Genomic DNA, 26,650 nt, shown 5'->3' with positions numbered 1-26,650 from the left:
GAGCAAAAGCCCCACTGACTCCATTGGGAGCTGAAGAAGAGAAAAAGCATTACCTTTATTTGTTGGGCCTGTCCCAGGAATCTTTTTCACCCTCGGCTTCGCATGGAGGCACTCGGAAGTTTCTGGGCCTTCGCCAATGATCCATCCTTCTAGGCTCTGGCAGCCTGCCCCAACCTTGTGGCTGAATTCCCCCCCACCAGACAGGGTCTGCATCGTTGTGTCTGGACGGCTGGGAGTTCTGTCAGCGGAGTGGGACTGATGGAACTTTGGCCCCCCGTGTGTGTCTATTTATCGAAGACTTGTTTTGGATTTCCTTCAACCATTTCCCTTCTTCTAGGTTTTCCCTGCACCAGGCCGGGTCACCCCACCTTTGAGTGGGATGTCCCGAAATTACCTCAACCGTAAACTGGGCCTCAAATACCTGATTTTTGAGTAAAAGTATTTTTTTTGCACCTACTCCTGTCCTGTGAAATAGGGAATGGGAAGTAGGCCATGCATTTAATTTCCTCTGGGCGCTACTTTTAGTGCATCGATTAATGTGTTTGGATAAATTTCTGTCTGCACTATTCTAAAGCAGTATTGTCCAGTTGAAATCGCTGACTAGCCACAGATGTGGATACAGTGACAAGGTTTTAGCCACATTACTAATTTTAGTAGAAAACACCTCACACACAATACAGGTAAAATGTACTTCACCTGTGTATATTTACTTGACAAACATCTACCACCATTCAGTACAATAACTAATATCTACATAGGGCCTTTAACGTACCAAAACGTCCCAAGGTGCTTTACAGAAGCGTATATCAAACAAAAATTGACACCGAGCCAAAGAAGGAGCTATTAGGACAGGTGACAGAAAGATTGGTCAAAGAGGTAGGTTTTAAGGAGCATCTTAAAGGAGAAGAGAGAGGAGTGGAGAGGAGGAGAGGTTTAGGGAGGGAATCCCAGAGGTTAGGGCCCTAGAAGGCTGAAGGTACGGCCGCCAGTGGCGGGGCGAAGGAAATCGGGAATGTGCAAGAGGTTAAAGTACACATTCATATGCCGCGTGAATATGAGTATTGAGATCACATACCCAACGACTGTGTCTGTTACATATTTATTATTTACTAATCAGAAATACAATTCTCCACATCTGGATTCCCAATTAGCCACATTTAGCCAGTGGCTAAGGTATTCGACAACACTATTCTAAAGGAGACGTTAATCTGTTTATTTTAACCGGGTTGATGACTGTGTGAAAATATCGCAGGCTCACCTGTGCTCAATCGCAATGGGCTGCATTTTGCTGTAAAAATAACAGTGAGGCTAATGGCGCTCACCATTGTTCACGTGCAAATCGGTCAGCAACTTCCGGCGACTGCACGTGATAAGTTAAACGCGGAAATCCGGACGTTGCTTTACCTCCTCTGTAAGCTCCGCAAAGACAGCATCTCACCGTTTGTCTCCCCGTTCAGATGAATTAAACAGCGTGAAGTTCCTGGACTGATGTCTTGGATATGAACTAAACTCGCCAGAAAAAGGCTTGTCCATTCTGATGTAAGCACCCTTTTAACAGCGTGGTAAGTCTTAATGACTGCCAAACAACATCTCTGGCACTGAAAATTAACTTTTACAAGTGTGGAGTCTCATTCCTTCAGATTTTAATTGTTGTTGGACATTTAAAGGAAAAATTTTAATATTTTTTATTGTTTTTCTTTTTCTTTCTGTCTCTTTTATCTCTGTCTCTTAATCCAATCTTTCTTACCCTCTCTTTATTTCTCTTTCTGTACCTGATTTGACATTGAATTCACTATTCTAACTTTCACTTCCTGGTTCAGTCTCTGCTCATTGACGATTCTTCAATCTGATTGGTTAAGGAGATACCCAGCCGCTTGCCCTGTTCACACAGGTCCCAGATGCCCTGTAGGGGGCACCGCGCTGTTTAGATCTGTAATTTACTTGCTGTGCAAAAGCTCATAGAAAGTCTATGGGCGAGGGCATGTCTAACGAAAGGCAGGTGCCGTTTGTTCACTGCTCACAGCAAAATCTGGCTCATTATCCAGTGCCCAAACAAGAAATTAAACCAACAGAAAAGGGATTCATTGCTCACAGTGCTTACTCTGCTGGGCCAGGTGAACGGTTCAGTCCCAAGGCTTTACTCTCGGGTAATTGCTGGACACTTGCTGACTGCACTTTTGGATCAAACCAAACGATTCCAACTTGCCCCGCGATCTACAGCCTGGCACTGCCACCTAGTGGCTGGAAAAGAGAAAGCCCGAGGGTGGTCATTAAAGTCGGGGGAAACTCTGCTGGTTAGTCCCTGCCTCCCTGGTCAGGAGTCTCAGGTATCAGAGATACGAAGTGGAATAGAAAAGAATGAGCTTGCCTTTATATCGCACATTTATCACATTGCTCAGAAATGTCCTGAAACAGTGAATTACTTTAACGCACAGACATTGTTTTTATGCAGGTGAGAAGAACTATTTTAATAACTGCAGAATCAGGGGGCTTGCTGAGGTTTTCCTCGTCTCCTGCCTGGGCCTGTTGTAGACTGATTGATAGAGATCGATTGCTATGATTAGTGAACAACTCCATTAAAGAAAGAAGGAACTTACATTAAACCCTTCACGACCTCAGGATGTCCCAAAACACTTTACAGCCAACGAGGTACTTTTGAAGTGTAGTCACTGTTGTAATGTAGGAAACGCGGCAGCCAATTTGTGCACAGCAAGATCCCACAAACAGCAATGAGATAATGACCGGATAATCTGTTTTAGTGATGTTCGTTGAGGGACAAATATTGGCCAGGACACCGCGGAGAACCCCCCTGCTCTTCTTCAAAAATAGTGCCATGGGATCTTTTACATCCACCTGAGAGGGCAGTTTAACATCTCATCCGAATGACGGATTGTATCATGTGACTACCAGGATGGTAGAAGGCAAACTAAATAAACATCTAGCAGTTCCTATGTTCCTATTATAAAACAAAATAACAGCTATTGACCCTGCTGGGTATAGGACGCATCTTCTAAACAAATCCTGGGGGCTGGGGACTTTCTGGATGCTGCTTTTGAACAGCGACCAGAAGGTCCTGTAGTTGGCAGCCTCAGGCTTGTTGCAGCAGTGGGAATTCTGCCCCTAATTCTGGGCACAGCCCCTGCCAGCGGGTAGGCCTGTATCGGGTGGTGGGGGCACGGTAATGACCTGAACCCACAAATACAGATGGTTCCAGTTCACTTCTCTCTGGTGTCCCTTTCAATTTCATTTAATTTGAGTCTTCCCTTTTAACTTTTACCTCTGTCCACTGTTCCCTTTTTAAAGGATACTGAAGCACTGCAGAAAGTGCAGATAAGATTTATAAATCAAGATGTTACCAGAATTGAGAGGATGCACCTGTCAGGAATGATTGAGCAGGCTGGGGATCTTTTCCCTGGAAAAGAGAAGACTAAGAGGAAACCGGATAGAGGTCTGTAAAATTGTGAAGAGGTTTGATAGGGTGGATGTGCTGAAAGTGTTTCCACTTGTGAGTGAGTCTAGAAAAATGGGGCATAAATACAAGATAGTCACTAACAGATCAAATAATGAATTTAGGAGGAATTTCTTTGCACAGAGAGAGTGAGAATTTGGAACTCACTGCCTCATGGAGTGGTTGAAGCAGAAAGCATTGATGTATTTAAGGGAGGCTTGATGCATACACGAGGGAGAAGGGAATAGAGGGATATGGGGACAGGGTAGAAGAGGTAATTAGGGTTGGAGGAGGCTCAAACACTGGCAAGACCAGTTGGGCCGAATGGCCTGTTTCTGTGCTGTAAATTCTATGTAATTTACTTCTGCCTAGTGCTGCCCTTTTAATTCTTCAGCCTCCTTCCCCCCCATGGGATCTTTTATGTCCACCTGAGCAAGCAGATGGGGCCTTGGTTTAATGTCTCATCCAAAAAATCAGCACCTCTGAAGTGTCAGCCTAGACTATGTGCTCAAGTCTCTGGGAGTGGGACTTGAACTGACACAAAGCCAAGGCTGCCACCTAAAGGTTGAAGATATACAGGGCTGTCAGCCCAAGGATTCACCTTATTCCAAAAATATAAACATGATTAAAAATCTGTCACATAGGGCATGGTCTGTTGGTGCTTTAATCTAAGTTTAAAGTCCCCAGCAATATTCTGTATGGTGTGTATTTTTAATAGAGGCCTTTCACTACAACTACCACTGGGAGAGCCCTGTCTCCATTTGTAGGCCGTCCTCACTCTTGCTCTCTGAAAAATCCACAGCCAGGTGGGATGTGCAGAGAGAAAACAATACAAAAAAAGGGAGACAGAAAGAAAAAAGAGAAAGAAGAGGAAAAGAGAATAAGAAAGAAGAGAGATGAATACATCAATGTGACATGGCCATTCCCTCCATCCCATGTGACGGACGCAGTTTCCTGGTTTTCAATATGTGTATATCTTTGATACAAGGTGACTCCCCAGGTATAGGGCTCTTGAAAATTTCTCCAGTACTTTTTCTTTGCTAATATTAATTACTTTAAGTTCTTCACTCTCATTAGACCCTTGGTTCCCCATTATTTCTGATATGTTTTTTGTGTCTTCTACTGTGAAGAGAAATACAAAATATTTGTTTAACGTCTCTGCCATTTCCTTATTCCCCATTATAATTTCTCCTGTCTCAGCCTCTAAGGGACCAACGTTTATTTTCACTACTCTCTTCCTTTTTACATACTTGTAGAAGCTCTTGCAATCTGTTTTTATATTTCTTGCTAGTTTACTCTCATATTCTATTTTCTCCCTCATTATCAAGTTTTTGGTCATCCTTTGCTGGTTTCTAAAACTCTCCCAATCCTCAGGCTTACTACTCTTCTTGGCAACATTATAAGCCTCTTCTTTTAATCTAATACTATCCTTAACTTCTTTAGTTAGCCACGGTTGGATCACTTTCCCCCCCAGAGTTTTTATTCTTCCATCCCTTAGCTCATCCCTCTAGATTAAGCAATTAGGCTCCATCCTGATTTGTCTATGAAGTGTCAGATTGGCTTTGGTGATATCACCTGTGCCTCTGAATCAGACTGTTCAAGCCCTTCTCCAGTATTCAGTGCCTCTAATGTAAGCTGACTCTTCAGTGTTGAGGAGCCCAGATAGAATGGATAGGGAGGACCTATTTCCCTTAGCAGACAGGTCAATAACCAGGGGGCATAGATTTAAAGTAATTGGTAGAAGGATTAGAGGGGAGCTGAGGAGAAATTATTTCACCCAGAGGGTGGTGGGGGTCTGGAACTCACTGCGTGAAAGGGTGGTAGAGGCAGAAACCCTCAACTCATTTAAAAAGTACTTGGATGAGCACTTGAAGTGCCGTAACCTACAGGGCTACGGACCAAGTGCTGGAAAGTGGGATTAAACTGGATGGCTCTTTTTTGGCCGGCACAGACACGACGGGCCGAATGGCCTCCTCCTGTGCTGTAAATTTCTATGATTCTATGTAGCTTTGTGCTACACCAAAGGAGTGCTGCCTTTTGGATCTGCCTGTTATAATTGGATGTAAAAAGTCCCATTGCTCTATTTGATGAGCTGAGGTCCTCGCTAACCTCAATCCCTAAACCACCAAAGACAGACTAACTGTACTTTTATCTCACTGCTGTTTGTGGAATGTTACTGTGCACCAACAGCGACTACATTTCAAAAACAATTCACTAGAGATTCTGAGCAAGTGAAAGGTGCCTCATGAATGCAAGATCTTCATTTGTTGCAGTTTTAAAGAATTTGAGCAAACCGCCTGGAACTGATACAGTTTAATTATTATTAGCCTATTTGCCTTGAAGAGCTGAAGCACACGTCAATAGGAAATTAAGAGACATCAATAAAAATAATTTCAATCCAATTGAAAACCCAAACGATCTTTCACATGGAACCCGTGCAGATCTAAATCTTCAAGGAGCTAGAGTGGACTGGCCTCCCCCCATATTAAAGGAGCAAAAGTGGACTGGACTCCCCTCCCCCGTATTAAAGGGGCCGGAGTGGACTGGACTCCCCTCCCCCGTATTAAAGGGGCCGGAGTGGACTGGCCTCCCCCCATATTAAAGGAGCAAAAGTGGACTGGACTCCCCTCCCCCGTATTAAAGGGGCCGGAGTGGACTGGACTCCCCTCCCCCCATATTAAAGGAGCCGGAGGGGACTGGCCTCCCCCCATATTAAAGGGGCCGGAGTGGACTGGCCTCCCCCCATATTAAAGGAGCTAGAGTGGACTGGCCTCCCCCCATATTAAAGGGGCCGGAGTGGACTGGCCTCCCCCCATATTAAAGGGGCCGGAGTGGACTGGCCTCCCCCCATATTAAAGGGGCCGGAGGGGACTGGCCTCCCCCCATATTAAAGGAGCGGGAGTGGACTGGCCTCCCCCCATATTAAAGGGGCCGGAGGGGACTGGCCTCCCCCCATATTAAAGGAGCCGGAGGGGACTGGCCTCCCCCCGTATTAAAGGAGCCGGAGGGGACTGGCCTCCCCCCGTATTAAAGGAGCCTGAGGGGACTGGCCTCCCCCCATATTAAAGGGGCCGGAGGGGACTGGCCTCCCCCCATATTAAAGGAGCCGGAGTGGACTGGCCTCCCCCCGTATTAAAGGGGCCGGAGGGGACTGGCCTCCCCCCATATTAAAGGGGCCGGAGGGGACTGGCCTCCCCCCATATTAAAGGGGCCGGAGGGGACTGGCCTCCCCCCATATTAAAGGGGCCGGAGGGGACTGGCCTCCCCCCGTATTAAAGGAGCCGGAGTGGACTGGCCTCCCCCCATATTAAAGGGGCCGGAGGGGACTGGCCTCCCCCCATATTAAAGGGGCCGGAGGGGACTGGCCTCCCCCTGTATTAAAGGAGCCGGAGTGGACTGGCCTCCCCCCATATTAAAGGGGCAGGAGTGGACTGGCCTCCCCCCATATTAAAGGGGCCGGAGGGGACTGGCCTCCCCCCGTATTAAAGGAGCCGGAGTGGACTGGCCTCCCCCCGTATTAAAGGGGCCGGAGTGGACTGGCCTCCCCCCATATTAAAGGGGCCGGAGGGGACTGGCCTCCCCCCGTATTAAAGGAGCCGGAGTGGACTGGCCTCCCCCCATATTAAAGGGGCCGGAGTGGACTGGCCTCCCCCCATATTAAAGGGGCCGGAGGGGACTGGCCTCCCCCCATATTAAAGGGGCCGGAGGGGACTGGCCTCCCCCCATATTAAAGGGGCAGGAGTGGACTGGCCTCCCCCCATATTAAAGGGGCAGGAGTGGACTGGCCTCCCCCCATATTAAAGGGGCAGGAGTGGACTGGCCTCCCCCTGTATTAAAGGGGCCGGAGTGGACTGGCCTCCCCCCATATTAAAGGGGCCGGAGGGGACTGGCCTCCCCCCATATTAAAGGGGCAGGAGTGGACTGGCCTCCCCCCATATTAAAGGGGCAGGAGTGGACTGGCCTCCCCCTGTATTAAAGGGGCCGGAGTGGACTGGCCTCCCCCTGTATTAAAGGGGCAGGACTGTGGAAGTTGCTGGGCGTTGGTCAGTGGTGAGGATGAAGTTAGTGGGCTGGTGGATGTTTCTGGCCGGAGTCCAGGTCTGCTGGGGTGGTTTGGATGGAGGGGGAAGGGCTGATGGTGGATGGGGCTCCCGGCCACGGACTGTCTCTGTGGAGTGTTGGGAGGACCACCTGGTGGGACCGTGATCTGACCGTCTGATCAAAGGTTCTGGTCTGAGTCTGAGAGTGGCCACCTCTCCGCCCAGCCGGCTGAACAATATGCTACAGACTGAGCTCTTTGAATACGGTTTGAACGAGTGTGGGAGCTCGGCCTGAGTGGGGTCTTTCTCCAAACTGATCAGTGGTGGGGACATTCACTGTTAAACATTGCAGTAGTTTGTGTAAAACTGTTAACCAGTGCTGTGTTAATTGGAATGTTCTCTCTCTCTCTCTCTCTTTCTCCTTATCCTTTTTATATCTTGTGTTAGACTTACTTCATTGAGCCTTTCCCCTCCACTGAGAATGTCAATCTACCTTAAATTTTGTACTTCAATCTTTTACTTATCTGTATTGTGTGCTTCTAAATTTAGCTGAGACTGACTCCCTCATTCTGTTCTGCCCATCTTCACTTCTACTTTGTATTTTGATCCTTTGTGGATAAAGATTAAGGTCATTTTAGCCCACTTTTTATCCATGTGGGAAGACTGATTTTTTTCTCTCCTCTTCCTACCCCATTGGGGCATCCAACTATTCCCAAGATCTCGCCTTCACTACTTTACTTAGAAGCCCGTTCTTTGTGAAGAACTTCCTGATGTCATAAACTTGTCTCCTCTCCCCCCGCACACACCTGTATTTATGCTGACTACCTATTTGTATTGGTGTGCAAGTAAAGTCTGTTGAAGCAAACACTTTTTCTTGCTCCCTCCAAAACAAATGACTTGTCTTTGAGACTAATAGCTTTTACATCTCTTGTGAACTTTTATTTTATTCGTTCATGGGATGTGGGCGTCGCTGGCGAGGTCAGCATTTATTGCCCATCCCTAATTGCCCTTGAGAAGGTGGTGGTGAGCCGCCTTCTTGAACCGCTGCAGTCCGTGTGGTGACGGTTCTCCCACAGTGATGTTAGGAAGGGAGTTCCAGGATTTTGACCCAGCGACGGTGAAGGAACGGCGATATATTTCCAAGTCAGGATGGTGTGTGACTTGGAGGGGAACGTGCAGGTGGTGTTGTTCCCATGTGCCTGCTGCTCTTGTCCTTCGAGGCGGTAGAGGTCGCGGGTTTGGGAGGTGCTGTCGAAGAAGCCTTGGCAAGTTGCTGCAGTGCATCCTGTGGATGGTACACACTGCAGCCACAGTGCGCCGGTGGTGAAGGGAGTGAATGTTTAGGGTGGTGGATGGGGTGCCAATCAAGCGGGCTGCTTTATCTTGGATGGTGTCGAGCTTCGAGTGTTGTTGGAGCTGCATTCAGCCAGGCAAGTGGAGAGTATTCCATCACACTCCTGACTTGTGCCTTGTAGATGGTGGAAAGGCTTTGGCGAGTCAGGAGGTGAGTCACTCACCGCAGAATACCCAGCCTCTGACCTGCTCTCGTAGCCACAGTATTTATATGGCTGGTCCAGTTAAGTTTCTGGTCAATGGTGACCCCCAGGATGTTGATGGTGGGGGATTCGGCGATGGTAATGCCGTTGAATGTCAAGGGGAGGTGGTTAGATTCTTCCTTGTTGGAGATGGTCATTGCCTGGCACTTGTCTGGCGCGAATGTTACTTGCCACTAATGAGCCCAAGCCTGGATGTTGTCCAGATCTTGCTGCATGCGGGCTCGGACTGCTTCATTATCTGAGGGGTTGCGAATGGAACTGAACACTGTGCAATCATCAGCGAACATCCCCATTTCTGACCTTATGATGGAGGGAAATTCATTGATGAAGCAGCTGAAGATGGTTGGGCCTTGGACACTGCCCTGAGGAACTCCTGCAGCAATGTCCTGGGGCTGAGATGATTGGCCTCCAACAACCACTACCATCTTCCTTTGTGTTAGGTATGACTCCAGCCACTGGAGAGTTCTCCCCCTGATTCCCATTGACTTCAATTTTACTAGGGCTCCTTGGTGCCACACTCGGTCAAATGCTGCCTTGATGTCAAGGGCAGTCACTCTCACCTCACCTCTGGAATTCAGCTCTTTTGTCCATGTTTGGACCAAGGCTGTAATGAGGTCTGGAGCCGAATGGTCCTGGCAGAACCCAAACTGAGCATCGGTGAGCAGGTTAATGGTGAGTAAGTGCCGCTTGATAGCACTGTCGACGACACCTTCCATCACTTTGCTGATGATTGAGAGTAGACTGATGGGGCGGTAATTGGTTGGATTGGATTTGTCCTGCTTTTTGTGGACAGGACATACCTGGGCAATTTTCCACATTGTCGGGTAGATGCCAGTGTTGTAGCTGTACTGGAACAGCTTGGCTAGAGGCGCAGCTAGTTCTGGAGCACAAGTCTTCAGCACTACAGCCGGGATGTTGTCGGGGCCCATAGCATTTGCTGTATCCAGTGCACTCAGCCGTTTCTTGATATCACGTGGAGTGAATCGAATTGGCTGAAGACTGGCTTCTGTGATGGTGGGGATATCGGGAGGTGGCCGAGATGGATCATCTACTCGTCACTTCTGGCTGAAGATGGTTGCAAACGTTTCAGCCTTGTCTTTTGCACTCACGTGCTGGACTCCGCCATCATTGAGAATGGGGATGTTTACAGAGCCTCCTCCTCCCGTTAGTTCTTTAATTGTCCACCACCATTCACGACTGGATGTGGCAGGACTGCAGAGCTTTGATCTGATCCGTTGGTTGTGGAATCGCTAAGCTCTGTCTATAGCATGTTGCTTCATCTGTCTAGCATGCAAGTAGTCCTGAGTTGCAGCTTCACCAGGTTGGCACCTCATTTTAGGTATGCCTGGTGCTGCTCCTGGCATGCTCTTCTACACTCCTCATTGAACCAGGGTTGTTCCCCTGGCTTGTTGGTAATGGTAGAGTGAGGAATATGCCGGGCCATGAGGTTACAGATTGTGCTGGAATGCAATTCTGCTGCTGCTGATGGCCCACAGCGCCTCATGGATGCCCAGTTTTGAGCTGCTAGATCTATTCTGAATCTATCCCATTTAGCACGGTGGTAGTGCCACACAACACGTTGGATGGTGTCCTCAGTGCGAAGAGGGACTTCGTCTCCACGAGGACTGTGTGTTGGTCACTCCTAACAATACTGTCATGGACAGTTGCGTTTGCGACAGGTCGATTGGTGAGGACGAGGTCAAGGAGGCCCAGTCTGGCATCTATGTCCTCCAGGACTCGGCCAGCTCAGTCAGTAGTGGTGCTACCGAGCCACTCTTGGTGATGGACATTGAAGTCCCCCACCCAGAGTACATTCTGTGCTCTTGCTACCCTCAGTGCTTCCTCCAAGTGGTGCTCAACATGGAGGAGGACTGATTCATCAGCTGAGGGAGGGCAGTAGGTGGCAATCAGCAGGAGGTTTCCTTGCCCATGTTTGACCTGATGCCATGAGATTTCATGGGGTCCAGAGTCAATGTTGAGGACTCCCAGGGCCACTCCCTCCTGACTGTATATCACTGTACCGCCACCTCTGGTCGGTCTGTCCTGCCGATAGGACAGGACATACCCAGGGATGGTGATGGAAGAGTCTGGGACATTGGCTGAAAGGTATGATTCTGTGAGTATGGCTATGTCAGGCTGTTGCTTGACTAGTCTGTGGGACAGCTCTCCCAATTTTGGCACAAGTCCCCAGATGTTAATGAGAAGGACTTTGCAGGGTCGACTGTGCTTGGTTTGCCTTTGTCGTGTCCGGTGCCTAGTGGTCCGATGTCGGGTGGTCCGTCCGGTTTTATTCTTATGACTTTTCGTAGTGAGATTTTACAATTGAGTGGCTTGCTAGGCCATTTCAGAGGGCAATTAAGAATCAATCACATTGCTGTGGGTCTGAACTTAAAATTCTCTTTATTTAAAGGAACTATTTCTGCCTTGTGTGCAGTTTCCTTACATGGCACTTTAAAGGAGAATATCTGATATTTCCATCTTTCCACACCAGCCATTCTGCAACTGGCTGGTGTTGACTTGGTGCCAGCCTTAAACATTGTGTTGGTCACTTCTTCCTAAATGTTTCACTTCTTTCAGGCCCATATTGTGGGATGACCAACCCTCCTAAATATGCAGCAGAGCTCTGACTATTTTTAATCTCTTGATTGTATCGAATAGACCTGGTCTGCTCGCACTTCAAGTGTCACATTTTAGTGGCAGCTGAGTTCTCTGGAGATCAAATGATTGAAGATGGGAGTGCAATGGCCAGTATAAATTTCCATAATGATATTCTGCAATCATGATTTAACAAAATTAGCAAACTATTCCAGCCTTAACTGTATCCCTGTCTTGGTCACTTTTATCTCCTGTGATTTTCCTTCAAGACCACAACTTGCTATTAAGTGAAGACTAAGTGACTTCATAGTGAAGGTTAAAAGGCTGCAGACATTCTGACTCTTGCATCTTTTTGAAGTGTGACAATGCAATGTATGTCAGATATACATTTTATAGAATTGATTTCAGACAAAAATTAGATTTTCTATAAAAACTGGAACACAAATCTTCAAACTAAACTTGCAACTTCTTAGAAGCAGATCATAAAATGCATATTTGTGAGTTATACAGGCTTAAACATAAAGCTCTACTGCATATAGGCTTCCATGAACATAACTAGTGTAAGTCTGTAGGTGGGGATAAGGAAATAACTGGAATAAAAGCTTATTCAGCAAAATCATACAATGTTCAGTTAGTGCTGAAATATTCCCCCCCCCCCCCATATTATGTGTGTGCTGTTTGTTGGTCTGAATTTACATTTGCTTACTGACTTGTGCTGTAGGGTGGGATCGCTGAGTCTTCCCCCTCCTCCCATGTTTAAAGGAGGAGTGGCATCTTTTTGGATAAGCGCCAGTCTGATTCCATTCTTGTTGACTTTGCAGACAACCACGATGAGCTTGTGTACACTACGTACCTCAACTATGTGCCCAAATGCAAAAGTCACTGTTCCCATATCATGGGTGAGTAATACTGAGACCCTGCACTGAATTAAGATCTCTCGAGCAGACCAAGTATGGTTGTCACTCTTGTTGCAGTAAGGTGAATGTGAGCAGCAATGCTACACAGCCCACTTGGATCCCACACAATGCAACGAAGACGAGGGAGCAGCATCTAGTGTTCTCTCTTCGCCTCGTGACTGGTTAGTATTTAAGAATGCTGCTTTTCCACTTGAAGTAAGTTGGGGCTTTCTAATGCAATAAATAACTATGAATCAAACTTTTAACGCTTAACATGTATTGGTGGCGAAGAGTTCACGGTTTGCTGCTAGTAACCAATTCTTTGACTTGAGCACAAAATCTAGGCTGACACTCCAGTGCAGTACTGAGGGAGTGCTGCACTGTCAGAGGTGCTGTCTTTTGGATGAGATGTTAAACCGAGGCCCAGTCTGCCCTCAGGTGGGCATAAACGATCCCATGGCACTATTTCAAAGACGAGCAGGGGAGTTCTCCCTGGTGTCCTGGTCAATGTTTATCCCTCAACAAACATCATTAAAAAAAAATAGATTATCTGATCATTTATCTCATTGCTGTTTGTGGGACCTTGCTGTGTGTAAATGCCACATTTCCCTACATTACAGTGTCTACACTTCAAAAGGACTTCATTGCTTGTAGCACTTTGGGACATTCTGAGGTCATGAAAGGCTCTGTATAAATGCAAGTTCTCTCTCTGAGTGGACTTGAGCCCAGCAACATTGTTGTATGCTTGTATGGTCTGACCCACTTGATGTTTTTATTAGTTACTGGAGCTGTTAAACAAATAGGGTAATTTACAATGGAGCTTTAATGTATTGATCCTAAAGGTGAAACTATTGAGAAGGTGTTCGCCAGGCTATTGGATCTCATTTTCTGCAAGCATTTAGTTTGCTGTTAGGAGACATAAATCAATGGCCCAATTAATTAAATTACTGATTAATTATGTACTGAGTGCATGGACATCTGGAGCCTGACTTTCCTACTGGACATGTGATGGAGCAGGATTACTGGTCATCAGTCTGCTGGGACCCTGACCATGTCTCAGACCCCAGGGTTGGGGCCATTTGCCTGAGATGGAGATGGAACCAGATTATGGCCCTTGCCACAACTCTGCCTCTGTCAAATACAAAGTTTTGATAACCAACAATAGCCCTCTGGTACTTGGCTCAAATATTTAAATGCCCCGGCAGTGGGTTCAATGAGGTTTTCAACCATAGCTGAACCTAATCCAACAATTGGTGCTATCCTTGCTGCTTAGAAATTGGAACAGAGTAATCTCCAATCCTCCCTTCACCTGGAGCTCATGAGCCAGTTGTAGTACTAGCACAAGCTGAGATGGGGTAGGATAGAGGCTCAACCTTGAACCTTAGTCTGTGGCTCAGTCCCACACCAAATGATGCATCTAGGTGAGCTGTTGGAATGCTCCAAGGTTTTCTTTGAAGGAAATATCTTTACCACAGTGAAAGTACTGTGGTGAAAAGGCCTTCAAATTGTATGTAGTGAGAAAAAAATTCAATTAGTTTGAATTGGGTTATTGATTCAACATGATAGATGGATAACGAATCCTGACTTTTGCTAAAACTGCAATTGTTCAACCCAACAAGCAAAGCATGTCTCATGTTCTGACTTACTGTGGCTTCCTAATAGTTCCGGTAAAACCAGTGATTCTGCTATTGTTCTACTCCATGGAGTTCCGTATTGAATTGTGCAAATCTACACCAAAAATGCTGTTGATTGAATTCATTACAAAATTCTGCACCAGATTCTCTCCGGTTCAGTGTCACTAGTCACTCTTGTTAGCAGACCCCTCTTCCCCCATGATCTGGAGAGAACATTTATTATTCAGTATCTGTTAAATGATGATGTGATTGGGGGTTGTTGTCTGTACTGGATACGGTAATCTTGCCACCACTTTCATTTCTTCTATTGGAGGCAGAATGATACTTTGTAAACCAATGAACTGGTTCATAATACATAAAGTATATGAACAAATTGAGTTTGGGGAAAATAGGAAATTATTGACGGCAAAAATAAGGCGACTTGAGCCTAACTCACTTTTACAAGCTGGTAATCTCTGAACTCACCTCACTTTAGAAACATCCCTGGTTCTCTGTTCATCTTCAAACTGGCTGCAACCTGCCGCTTCCAGAGAAGAGCTTCACCATGAGAAACCTTCTTCCCTGCCCCATTCTGTTGGAGTCATGGCAACGACATCATTTAGCTAGGCCTCCTGGTGGGTACAATGAATTGAAACTGTCCATGCATTACAGGTGTAAATGACTAATGTGTTAACAAGTCCTCATTGTCTCAAAACTGAGTAATTTGAAGAGCCCAACAAATGTGCCCTTTATCCAGCAACTCCAGGCTCTGGTACCAAGGCAGAAAAGTATGCTGGCACTCAATTACCTGAACCTGACTTGTATATGGAACCTAATGTAAATTAAACCTAAAATCCCTTCAGGCAAATTTCAATGTTACAATTTGAAAGTTTCTTTACTGACTTCACTTGTCTATTCTTCCAGGTGATTGGAGTGCTGAACGTACATCTGGAGTGTATTACTTGGGTGATTTCCTTCACATAGAAACATAGAAAATAGGAGCAGGAGTAGGCCATTCAGCCCTTCGAACCTGCTCTGCCATTCAATATGATCATGGCTGATCCTCTATCTCAATACCATATTCCCGCTCTCTCCCCATACCTCTTGATGCCTTTTGTGTCTAGAAATCTATCTAGCTCCTTCTTAAATATATTCAGTGACTTGGTCTTCACAGCCTTCTGTGGTAGAGAATTCCACAGGTTCACCACCCTCTGAGTGAAGAAATTTCTCCTCATCTCAGTCCTAAATGTCCTACCCCGTATCCTGAGACTGTGACCCCTTGTTCTGGACCCCCTCAGCCAGGGGGAACATCCTCCTGCATCTCGTCTGTCTCGCCCTGTCAGAATTTTATACATTTCAATGAGATCCCCTCTCATTCTCCTAAACTCTAGTGAATACAGACCGAGTCAACCCAATCTCTCCTCATACGACAGTCCTGCCATCCCAGGAATCAGTCTGGTGAACCTTCGCTGCACTCCCTCTATGGCAAGTATATCCTTTCTTAGGTAAGGAGACTAAAACTGCTCACAATACTCCAGGTGTGATCTCACCAAGGCCCTGTATAACTGCAGTAAGACATCTTTGCTCCTGTACTCAAATCCTCTTGCAATGAAGGCCAACATACCATTTGCCTTCCTAACTGCTTGCTGCACCTGCATATTTTCTTTCAGTGACTGGTGTACAAGGACACCCAGGTCCCTTTGTACACCAACATTTCCCAATTTATCACCATTTAAATAATACTCTGCCTTTCTGATTTTCCTTCCGAAGTGGATAACTTCACATTTATCCACATTATACTGCATCTGCTATGTATTTGCCCACTCACTCAACTTGTCTAAATCGCCTTGAAGCCTCTTTGCATCCTCCTCACAACTCACGATCCCACCTAGTTTTGTGTCATCAGCAAACTTGGAAATATTACATTTGGTTCCCTCATCCAAATCATTGATATATATTGTGAATAGCTGGGGCCCAAGCACTGATCCCTGCGGTACCCCACTAGTCACTGCCCGCCACCCCAAAAAAGACCCATTTATTCCTACTCCATTTCCTATCTGTTAACCAATTTTCAATCTATGCCAGTATATTACGCCCAATCCCATGTCCCACATTGAAGCAGCTGTGGAGAGTGGTAGTATGCCTTTAAGAATTTATACAGACAACTGTGTGGCTACTCCCAGTCCAGATTTGGCTACTGATATTAAATGTACGGTCATAGATCCCAATGGTTAAAATCTATATAGTACGCACCTTACCAAATATTTACACTCCTGAATTGGTTGAATTTAAACACTTGCTGTCCAATATCCAATGTTCAGTGCTTCAATACACAGGTTTCGCTTAGACAGCGAGACAAAGCTCTCCTCTGCTTCCCTTCAAATCCCACGGTTGCAGCCAAACAAACTCCAGCTCAAACTGGGTGTTTTCAGATTCCACAATGATACAAGAAACACGGTGGGTACAGAATCCCTTTCAGAAATGGCGAGAGGGGGGGTAGTCTGAGAGTTTGCATGTTTCCACATGACCATTCAATGGTTAAGATCTTGAACGTCTACAGTAAATGATTAAATATTTTTTTAAGTTTACAAATCTGAATTGGTAAATGAAGGGACTTTGGTTCTATCCAATTATAAACTAATGTCCACAAATTTCTTTCAGATCTTCCTTCACTGCCACTTGAAGGTGAGCACAACAGATCAGGCATCCAATGAGTTTAATAAAGCCTGGTCATTTGAAAAGACCTCAGAAAAGTAAGTAACACTGCTAACTAGCTGTTAACACTAACTCGTGCAAGCACTCACTAAAATGTTTCGTATAATTAGGTGGCTCCCAGTAGAAGGGACAGAAGACATTTGCAGTTGTTATGAGGGAACCTGTGGATTTCAGGAAGCTGAAGCCAGTAGATGGAGAACTGTGTCCATTGGATCAAATAAGATTATCTTGAGGGTGTTTTGTACTTCCTGTTATATAACTAAACTGTAAATGGGACTAATGGGAGAGGAAACAGCATGCAGCAGCAGCTGAAGCTTACTTCTGTGAACAAATCTTGAAGGTTAAAAAAGGTATTTTTTGTCACTGATCTCAAATACATTGTCGATATCCAACTCAGTCACCTTGCTGATCACAGCTACACTGTCGATATTCAAACCAGACACCTCACTGATCAGACCTACACTGTCAATTTCCAACACAGACACATCGCTGATCTGAACTACACTGTCAATATATCCAGCTAAGAAATATCACTGATCTCAACTACACTGTCAATATCAAACAGACACATCAATAACCTAACCTACATATTGTCGATATCCAATCCAAACACATCACTGATCTCTTCATCACTGTCAATATCCGACACAGACACATCTATGATCTCTGCTACATTGTCAGTATCAAAGCCAATCACATCTCTGATCTCACCAACACCGTCAATATCCAAACCAGATCTAATATTGAGCAAATCTACACTGTCAATATCCAACACAGACATCACTGATCTCACCATCACTGTCAATATCCAACCCAGAAACATTGCTGATTTCAGCTGCACTGTCAATATCCCACACAGATATATCATTGACCAAATCAACACTGTCAATATCTAACTGATAGACATCTCAGATCTCACCTACACTGTCAATATCCAACACAGACAAATCACTGATTCAGTTACATTGTCAACTTCCAAAAAAGACATAGCAATAATCTCACCATCACTGTCAATATCCAACACAAATATATCAATGACCAAATCTACACTGTCAATATCCAACCCTGACATATCATTGATCTAACCTACACTGTCGATGTCCAACTCAGACATATCACTTTTTAAAACTGGATAGCCATGTGGTGAAGGAAAGAATACTAGAGCCTGGTCTTTAGTTGCTTCCAAACGGTATGTTGGCCTTTATTGCAAGGGGGGTTGGAGTACAAAAGTAAGGAAGTCTTACTGCAATTGCACAGGGCTTTATTGAGACCTCACCTGGAGTTCTGTGTTCAGTTTTGTTCTCTTTATCTAAGGAAGGATATAGTCACCTTAGAGGCAGTGCAGCAAAGGTTCACTAGATTAATTCCTGGGATGAGAGGGTTGTCCTATGAAGAGAGGTTGAGTAGAAAGGGCCTAAAGTCTCTGGAGTTTAGAAGAATGAGAGGTGATCTCATTGAAACATATAAGATTATGAGGGGGCTTGACAGGGTAGATGCTGAGAGGTTGTTTCCTATGGCTGAAGAGTCTAGAACTGGGGGTCATAGTCGCAGGATAAAGGGTCTGCCATTTAAGACTGAGATGAGGAGGAATTTTTTCACACAGAGGGTTGTGAATCTTTGGAATTCTCTACCCCAGAGGGTTGTGGATGCTGAGTCGTTGAATATATTCAAGGCTGAGAGACAGATTTCTGGATTCTAGGGGATTCAAGGGATATGGGGATCGGGCAGGAAAGTGGAGTTGAGGTCAAAGATCAGCCATGATCTGATTGAATGGCGGACCAGGCTCAAGGTGCCATGTGGCCCACTTCTGCTCCTATTTCTTATGTTCTTATATACTGATCCAAGGATTTCCAATTTGAACTTTGTTAACCTATGGTACAATTTGATAAAGTCCATGATATACTCTGCCACTGAATGACCATCCATTTTCCAAAATCTATCAAATACTGACCAGGCCTCATTGGCACTTAACAGGTCATCTTTCTTGTAGATTTTATCCAGAAATTCTATTAGAAAGGTAAAACCTTCATCATTATCCAAAAGATCTGCATCCATCTCAGGAAATACCTTACTTCTGATTTTACTTCATTCAGGAAGCAACAATGCCAGGGCCATGCCTTGTTTTCTCTTTGGCGGAGTAGTGACCCGTGTCCACATATCAATCAATCACTGGTCATACAGTTCAAACTCAGAACATCGGAGGGAAATTGTACCTCAACGATGAAAATTGCTTTCTGCCATTTTCCACAATAGCCACTAGGCTTTCAAGTTTTGCTCAGAATATCCAAAAAAAAAATCAGAGTCGCCAACATCCAACTTTAGACAACCATATTAAAACTGGATAACCACATGGTGAAGGAAAGAATACTAGAGCCTGGACTTTAATTGCTTCCAAGCTTTTATTCACAGAATTTCCTCTTGCAACACACCACACCCTAACTAAGCTCTCCTATAAAAAGGATTCAAGAGAGTCCCCAATCGATACCCACCACCTGAATACAATTAACCCCAATTGATACAAATCATACAATTAACATCACTAATTTCACATTCACTGCCAATATCCAACCCAGAGACATCACTGATCTTTACGTTGTCAATATGCAAATCAGTCACAGCACTCGTCGCACCTGCATTCTCAATATCCAACACAGACACAATACTGATCTCACCTCCACTGACAATATCCAACCCAAAGACATCACTGATCTCAACCACATTGTCGATATCCAGCCAAGAGACACCACTGACCTCCTCTACACTGTCTTTATACAACCCAGACACATCACTAAACTCAACTGCACTGAGAATATCCAACACTGATACATTACTGATCTCACCTACACTACCAATATCCCACACAGCGAAATCACTGCTCTCAACTTTTCAGTCCATAACCACCTCAGACACATCACTAATCTCACCTACACTGTCAATATCTAAACCCGATACTCTCAATATCCGACCCAACTACATCACTGACCTCACCAACACTGTCAAAATCGAACACGGACACCTCACTGATCTAAACTACATTGTCAAATCCAACCCAGTGGGCTCGATTTTCGCACCCGATCGGCGGGGGGGCTACGAAAATCGGGGATTCCCGGGGCGGGTCAGGAGCCCGGCTCCAACCCGCCCCATTTCCGAGTTCCCCACTGACGCACTGACATGCGCGCGCAGCCCCCGCATGTGGGACTCCCGCCAGCAATTAATGCCGACAGGATGCCACTTAAGGTATTTATTTAGGTATTTCAGGTCGTTTAGAGACCTGATTAACATGATATTTTAGGAGGGTTGGGATTTTGTAAACAACTGGGACTGTTTCCCATACGGTGGGAAACACTCAGTTCAAATGGACGTGTTGCAGCCACCAGCCTGTGGCAGCTGCAAAGGTCCATTTGACAGGTGGGGGGGAGACCCTTACTCATTGCAGGAGGCCACTCTGTCACCTTGAACAAAGTTTGGCCTCCACCACCCTCCTCCTAACATTAAAACTCACCAACTTGCACACTTACCCCGGTGTCCAGACACATGTACCTACCTTGCGGACCCCCTCAGATGTGAATCTTCTGGATGGGGGCCGCCATAGCTGCAGTCATGACCTCCTCGGAGGGCGAACAGCATCACCAGCCTCGCCAGCCACGCTGTCCACCTCTGACACGTGGAGCTCTACATCACAGTGCTGTGACACATCCACCTGCACAGCAGGAGGGAGGGCAACCGCAGAGAGAAATGCGTCGCAGTGGGCACTACCCTCGCCACAGGGTCCACAGACCGAGGCTCAGCTTCCTGGACCTCTCTGAGCAGCAGTGCACACGGAGGCTCAGAGTCACTCGACATGTAGTCGTGGACATCTGCAGCCTCCTTCATGCCGAGCTGCTCCCGGCTGGCCCGAGCACCATCTTCTTACCTGTCGCTGTCAAAGTCACCACTGCCCTCAACAACTTCTCCTCCGCATCCTTCCGGGGTGCCACCGGGGACATCGCCGACGTCTCTCAGTCATCTGTACAAAAGAGCCCTGTAAATACACCTACACCCACTCTGCAGTGACACAATGGGTGGCATCAGTTGTGGGTCTTCATTGTGATCCTCAGGAAAGGGCATTATTGCACAAACCAGACAAAATTCGCAAAGACGTGGCAGTAGTGGTGCCAATATAATATGTGATGTGAGTTGGTCAGAAATTAAATAGAAGTAAAAACCATGACAAACCCTCAAACACCCTTGTGCATCCCCTTCATGCTCACGACACATTTGCCTTACGCTGCCTACTGCACATATGTGATGCATGCCCTGTGGCTGCAGCACAGGTAGTGGCAGGTTGAGTGAGGCTGGCCGTGAAAGAGATGCATGAGAGGGTGAGTATGAGATAGAGCCATGAGATTGTATGAGGATTGGGTTGAGTGGTAGTGGCGGGATGAGTACTGGGAGGTGAGTAAGTGCAGGTAAGATGAGGATGAACTTTGAGTGGGTATGAGGGGTGATGTGACAGAGTAGTGTTGGCAGTGCAGAAGGAGATGTGGGGTGGGGGCGGTGATGTGGCAGATGGAGTGTAGGGGAATGAGTAAGTGTACTCACTTTGGCTGACCTACTGAGGTCATTGCAGCGCCTCCTGCATTGTATGCAGGTGCGCGATATGTTGGTGGTGCACGTGACCTGCTCTGCCACTTCGAGCCAGGCCTTCTTGGTGGCAGAGGCAAGCCGCTTCCTCCCGCCCACCGGGGGGGGATGATCTCTGTGCTCCCCCTCCTCCTCACCCCATCCAATAAGAGCTGGAGTGAGGCATCATTAAACTTGGGAGCAGCCTTCCCCCTGGGCTGTTCCATGCTGTAATTTTTCCTATTTCTTGCAGCATCTGTCAGTGGAGGACTGCCCCTTTAAATAGAGCTCCTCCAGCTCACAGAGCTTACTGCGCATGCGCAGTCCGCCCGACGCGCAGATCAGCAGTGGGGAACCCGGAAGACCAGGTAAGTGGATCCAATCAGCCTGCGATTGCACATGGGGCAGATTGATTTCACCAGGCGCGTTACCCACGCGCCCAATCGACCCCCCCGCCGAGAACCCACCGCCCTGGTAATATCGGGCCCAGTGTCTTCACTGATCTCATCTACACTGTTAATATCCAAACCAGACACATCACTGATCTCTCCTTAACTGTCAATAAACAACCCAGACACATTACTGATTTCAACCACGCTATCAATATCCAACAGAGACACATCTCAGATGTCATCTATACTGTCAGTATCCAATCAAAACACGTCACTAACCATACCTACACTGATAATATCCAACACCAATTACTTACCTCACCTACACGTCAATATCCTAGACAGCAACATCACTACTCTCATCTTCTCTATTGATATCCAGGAAAAATCAGATCTCACCAACACTGTCAATTTCCAACCCAGTCACATCACTCATCTCACCTACACTGTCAATATCCAACCCAGATATCATTAACCAAATCTTCACTGTCAATATCCAACCCAGATATCATTAACCAAATCTACACTGTCAATATCCAACCCAGATATCATTAACCAAATCTTCACTGTCAATTTCCAACCCAGATATCATTAACCAAATCTACACTGTCAATATCCAACCCAGATATCATTAACCAAATCTTCACTGTCAATTTCCAACCCAGATATCATTAACCAAATCTTCACTGTCAATTTCCAATCCAGTCACATCACGGATCTCACCTACACTCTCAATATCCAATCCAACCACATCACTCATCTCACCTACACAGTATATATCCAACCCAAATGCTTCACTGATCTCAGCTACACTCTAAATATGCAGCCCATACATATCATTGACTAAATCTACACTGTCCATATCCAACCCAGATATATCATTCATCAAATCTATACTGTCAACATCCAACCCAGACACATCACTGATGTCACCTACACTCTCAATATCCAACCCAGACACATAAGGTGTGGTAAATAAGGTTTGTGAGCTGCAGGCTCAAGTCGCCATGTGGGAGTATGATATGGTGGGAATAACAGAGACCTGGCTCAACGAAGATAAGGATTGGGTGCTTAATATTCCTGGCTACAGGTTATTCAGGAAAGAAAGGGAAGGGAAGAAAGGAGTGGTGTTGGTAATATTGATCAAATAAACTATTATAGCACTGGGAAGGGACGATGTAGTTGAGGGGGCAAAGTCAGAATCTATTTAGTTAGGATTAAGGAACAATAGAGGAGCTATTATGCTACTGGGTGTATACCATAGGTCACCAAATGGGGGGAAGAAGATAGAGAACATTTTTAAGCAATTTACAGAAAGTTGCAAGAATTATAGAGTAGTGATAATGAGGGTCTTCAATTAGCCCAACATAGACTGGGACAGTAACAGTGTAAAGGGAAAAGAGGGGGAGGAATTCCTGAAATGTGTTCAAGAGAACTTTCTAGAACAGTGCGATTCCAGTCCAACCAGGAAGGAAGCAGTGCTGGATCTAGTTCTGGGGAATGAAGTGGGGCAGGTGGAGCATGTTTCAGTGGGGGAGCATTTGGGGAACAGTGATCATAATATCATTAGGATTAGAATACTGATGGAAAAGGATGGCCTTCAAAAGGGAACTGGATAAGTACTTGAAAGGGAAAAAATTGCTCGGCTACGGGGATAGGGCAGGGAGTGGGACTAGCTGGATTGCTCTTGCATAGAGCCGGCGTGGACTCAATGGGCCAAATGGCCTCCTTCCGTTCTGTAACAAAAAGGAAAAGAAAAAGGAAAAGGAACAAAAGACAAGGATCAATCAAATATGAAAATGCTTAACTGGAGGAGGGCTAATTTCAGTGAATTAAAAAGGGATCTTGCCCAGGTGGATTGGAATCAAAAATTGGTAGGCAAAACAATAATTGAACATTGGGGGGTTTTCAAGGAGGAGTTGGTTTGTGTACAGAGTAGATACATCCCTATGAAGGGGAAATGAAGGGCATCCAAAGCTAGAGCTCCCTCGATGAGTAAAGATATAAAGATTAAAATTAAACAGAATAAGGGGGCTTATGAAGAATGTAAGGTTCATAATTCAGTAGAAAACCAGGCTGAACACAGAAAGTACAGAGGAGATCTAAAAAAGGCAATAAGAGGAGCAAAGAGAGAGTGTGAGATAGATTAGCGGCTAACATAAAAAGGAACCCAAAAGTAGTAAAAGGGTAGTCAAAGGAAGCGTGGGACTGATCAGGGACAAAAAAGGAGCTCTTCTTGTGGACGGCTGAGGCACTAAATGAATACTCCGCATCCGTCTTCACAAGAAAAGAGGATACTGCCATTGTAGGAGTAAAGGAGGAGGTACTAGTGATATTGGATAGCATAAAAATAGATAAAGAGGAGGTAATTAAAAGATTGACAGTACTCAAATTAGAAAAGTCACCCAGTTCAGTTGGGAGGCATCCTAAGGTACTGAGGGAAATAAGGGTGCACATAGCAGAGGCTCTGGCCGCAATCTTCCAATCATGTACAAAATAGGTGAGAGGGATAGACTCAGCAATTACAAGCCAGTTAGCCTAACATTGGTGATGGCGAAACTTTTTGCTACAATAATCCTGGACAAAATACAACTACGCTGTTAATATCTATCCCAGACACATCACTGATCTCACCTTTTTTTTATTCGTTCATGGGATGTGGGTGTCACTGGCGAGGCCGGCATTTATTGCCCATCCCTAATTGCCCTTGAGAAGGTGGTGGTGAGCCGCCTTCTTGAACCGCTGCAGTCTGTGTGGTGAAGGTTCTCCCACAGTGCTGTTAGGAAGGGAGTTCCAGGATTTTGACCCAGCGATGATGAAGGAACAGTGATTTATTTCCAAGTCGGGATGGTGTGTTACTTGGAAGGGAACATGCAGGTGGTGTTGTTCCCATGTGCCTGCTACACTTGTCCCTCTAGGTGGTAGAGGTCGCGGGTTTGGGAGGTGCTGTCAAAGAAGTCTTGGCGAGTTGCTGCAGTGCATCCTGTTGACTGTACACACTGCAGACACAGTGCGCCGGTGGTGAAGGAAGTGAATGTTTAGGGTGGTAGATGGGGTGCCAATCAAGCAGGCTGCTTTGTCCTGGATGGTGTCGAGCTTCTTGAGTTGTTGGAGCTGGTCAAATGCTGCTTTGAGGTCAAGGGCAGTCACTCTCACCTCACCTCTGGAATTCAGCTCTTTTGTCCATGTTTGGACCAAGGCTGTAATGAGGTCTGGAGCCGAGTGGTCCTGGCAGAACCCAAACTGAGCATCGGTGAGCAGGTTCTTGGTGAGTAAGTGCTGCTTGATAGCACTGTTGACAACACCTTCCATCACTTTGCTGATGATTGAGAGTAGACTAATGGGGCGGTAATTGGCCAGATTGGATTTGTCCTGCTTTTTGTGGACAGGACATACCTGGGCAATTTTCCACATTGTCGGGTAGATGCCAGTGCTGTAGCTGTACTGGAACAGCTTGGCTAGAGGCGCAGCTAGTTGTGGAGCACAAGTCTTCAGCACTACAGCCAGGATGTTGTCAGGGCCCATAGCCTTTGCTGTACCCAGTGCACTCAGCCGTTTCTTGATATCACGTGGAGTGAATCGAATTGGCTGAAGACTGGCTTCTGTGATGGTGGGGATATCGGGAGGAGGCCGAGATGGATCATCCACTCGGCACTTCTGGCTGAAGATGGTTGCAAACGCTTCAACCTTGTCTTTTGCACTCACGCGCTGGACTCCGCCATAGTTGAGGATGGGGATGTTTATGGAGCCTCCTCCTCCTGTTAGTTGTTTAATTGTCCACCACCATTCACGACCGGATGTGGCAGGACTGCAGAGCTTTGATCTGATCCGTTGGTTGTGGAATTGCTTAGCCCTGTCTATAGCATGTTGCTTCCGCTGTTTAGCATGTATGTAGTCCTGAGTTGTAGCTTCACTAGGTTGGCACCTCAATTTTAGCTATGCCTGGTGCTGCTCCTGGCATGCTCTTCTACATTGATTATTGGAATACCCTTTTTACAAGCTCCTCTAATTTCCTGATTTATACTCTGTCCAACACTATAAATATTGTTAGGGGGCCTGTAAACTATGCCCACCAGTGTTTTCTGCCTTTTGTTGTTTCTTAGCTCTGCCCAGACTGATTCTACATCCTGATTTTCTGAGCTAAGATCCTTCCTCATATTGTCTTTATCTCATCCTTTATTATCAGGGATATTATTACCCCCCCCCCTCACCACCCCACTTTTCCTTTCTGCCTTTCTTTTCTAAAAGTGAAGTAGCTTGGAATATTTAGTTCCCAACCTTGGTCACCCTGCAGCCATGTCTCAGTAATGGCTACTAGATCAAACCCATTAAACAGATTAGTTTATCTAGTTTAAGTTATTAATTTAATAAAGTAATAGCAAGTTGCAGTTTCCCAGCTCTTCGTTTAACCCACTGCCCTAACTTAAAGAGAACAAAGAAGCAATATTCACCAACCAGTCACCTGCTGTCCTGTGACTCAAATTTCTGCCCGTGTGAGTTGGTCTCAACTGCATGTGAAGGAGGTCATCAGCTCCCGGGTCTCCTCTCCAGGGTCTCTGCTCCTGGGTCACCGCTCCTGGGTCACTCCTCCCGGGTCTCTGCTCCTGGGTCTCCGCTCCCAGGTCACTCCTCCCGGGTTTCCGCTCCGGGGTCTCCGCTCCCGGGTCACTCCTCCCGGGTCTCCACTCCCGGGTCTCCACTCCCGGGTCACTCCTCCCAGGTTTCCGCTCCTGGGGCTCCGCTCCCGGGTCACTCCTCCCAGGTCTCCGCTCCCGGGTCACTCCTGGGTCTCC

This window comes from Heptranchias perlo, chromosome 16 (genome assembly GCF_035084215.1).
Source record: "Heptranchias perlo isolate sHepPer1 chromosome 16, sHepPer1.hap1, whole genome shotgun sequence".
NCBI classification, from domain to species: Eukaryota; Metazoa; Chordata; class Chondrichthyes; order Hexanchiformes; family Hexanchidae; genus Heptranchias; species Heptranchias perlo.
This window is presented reverse-complemented; position numbering follows the sequence as displayed.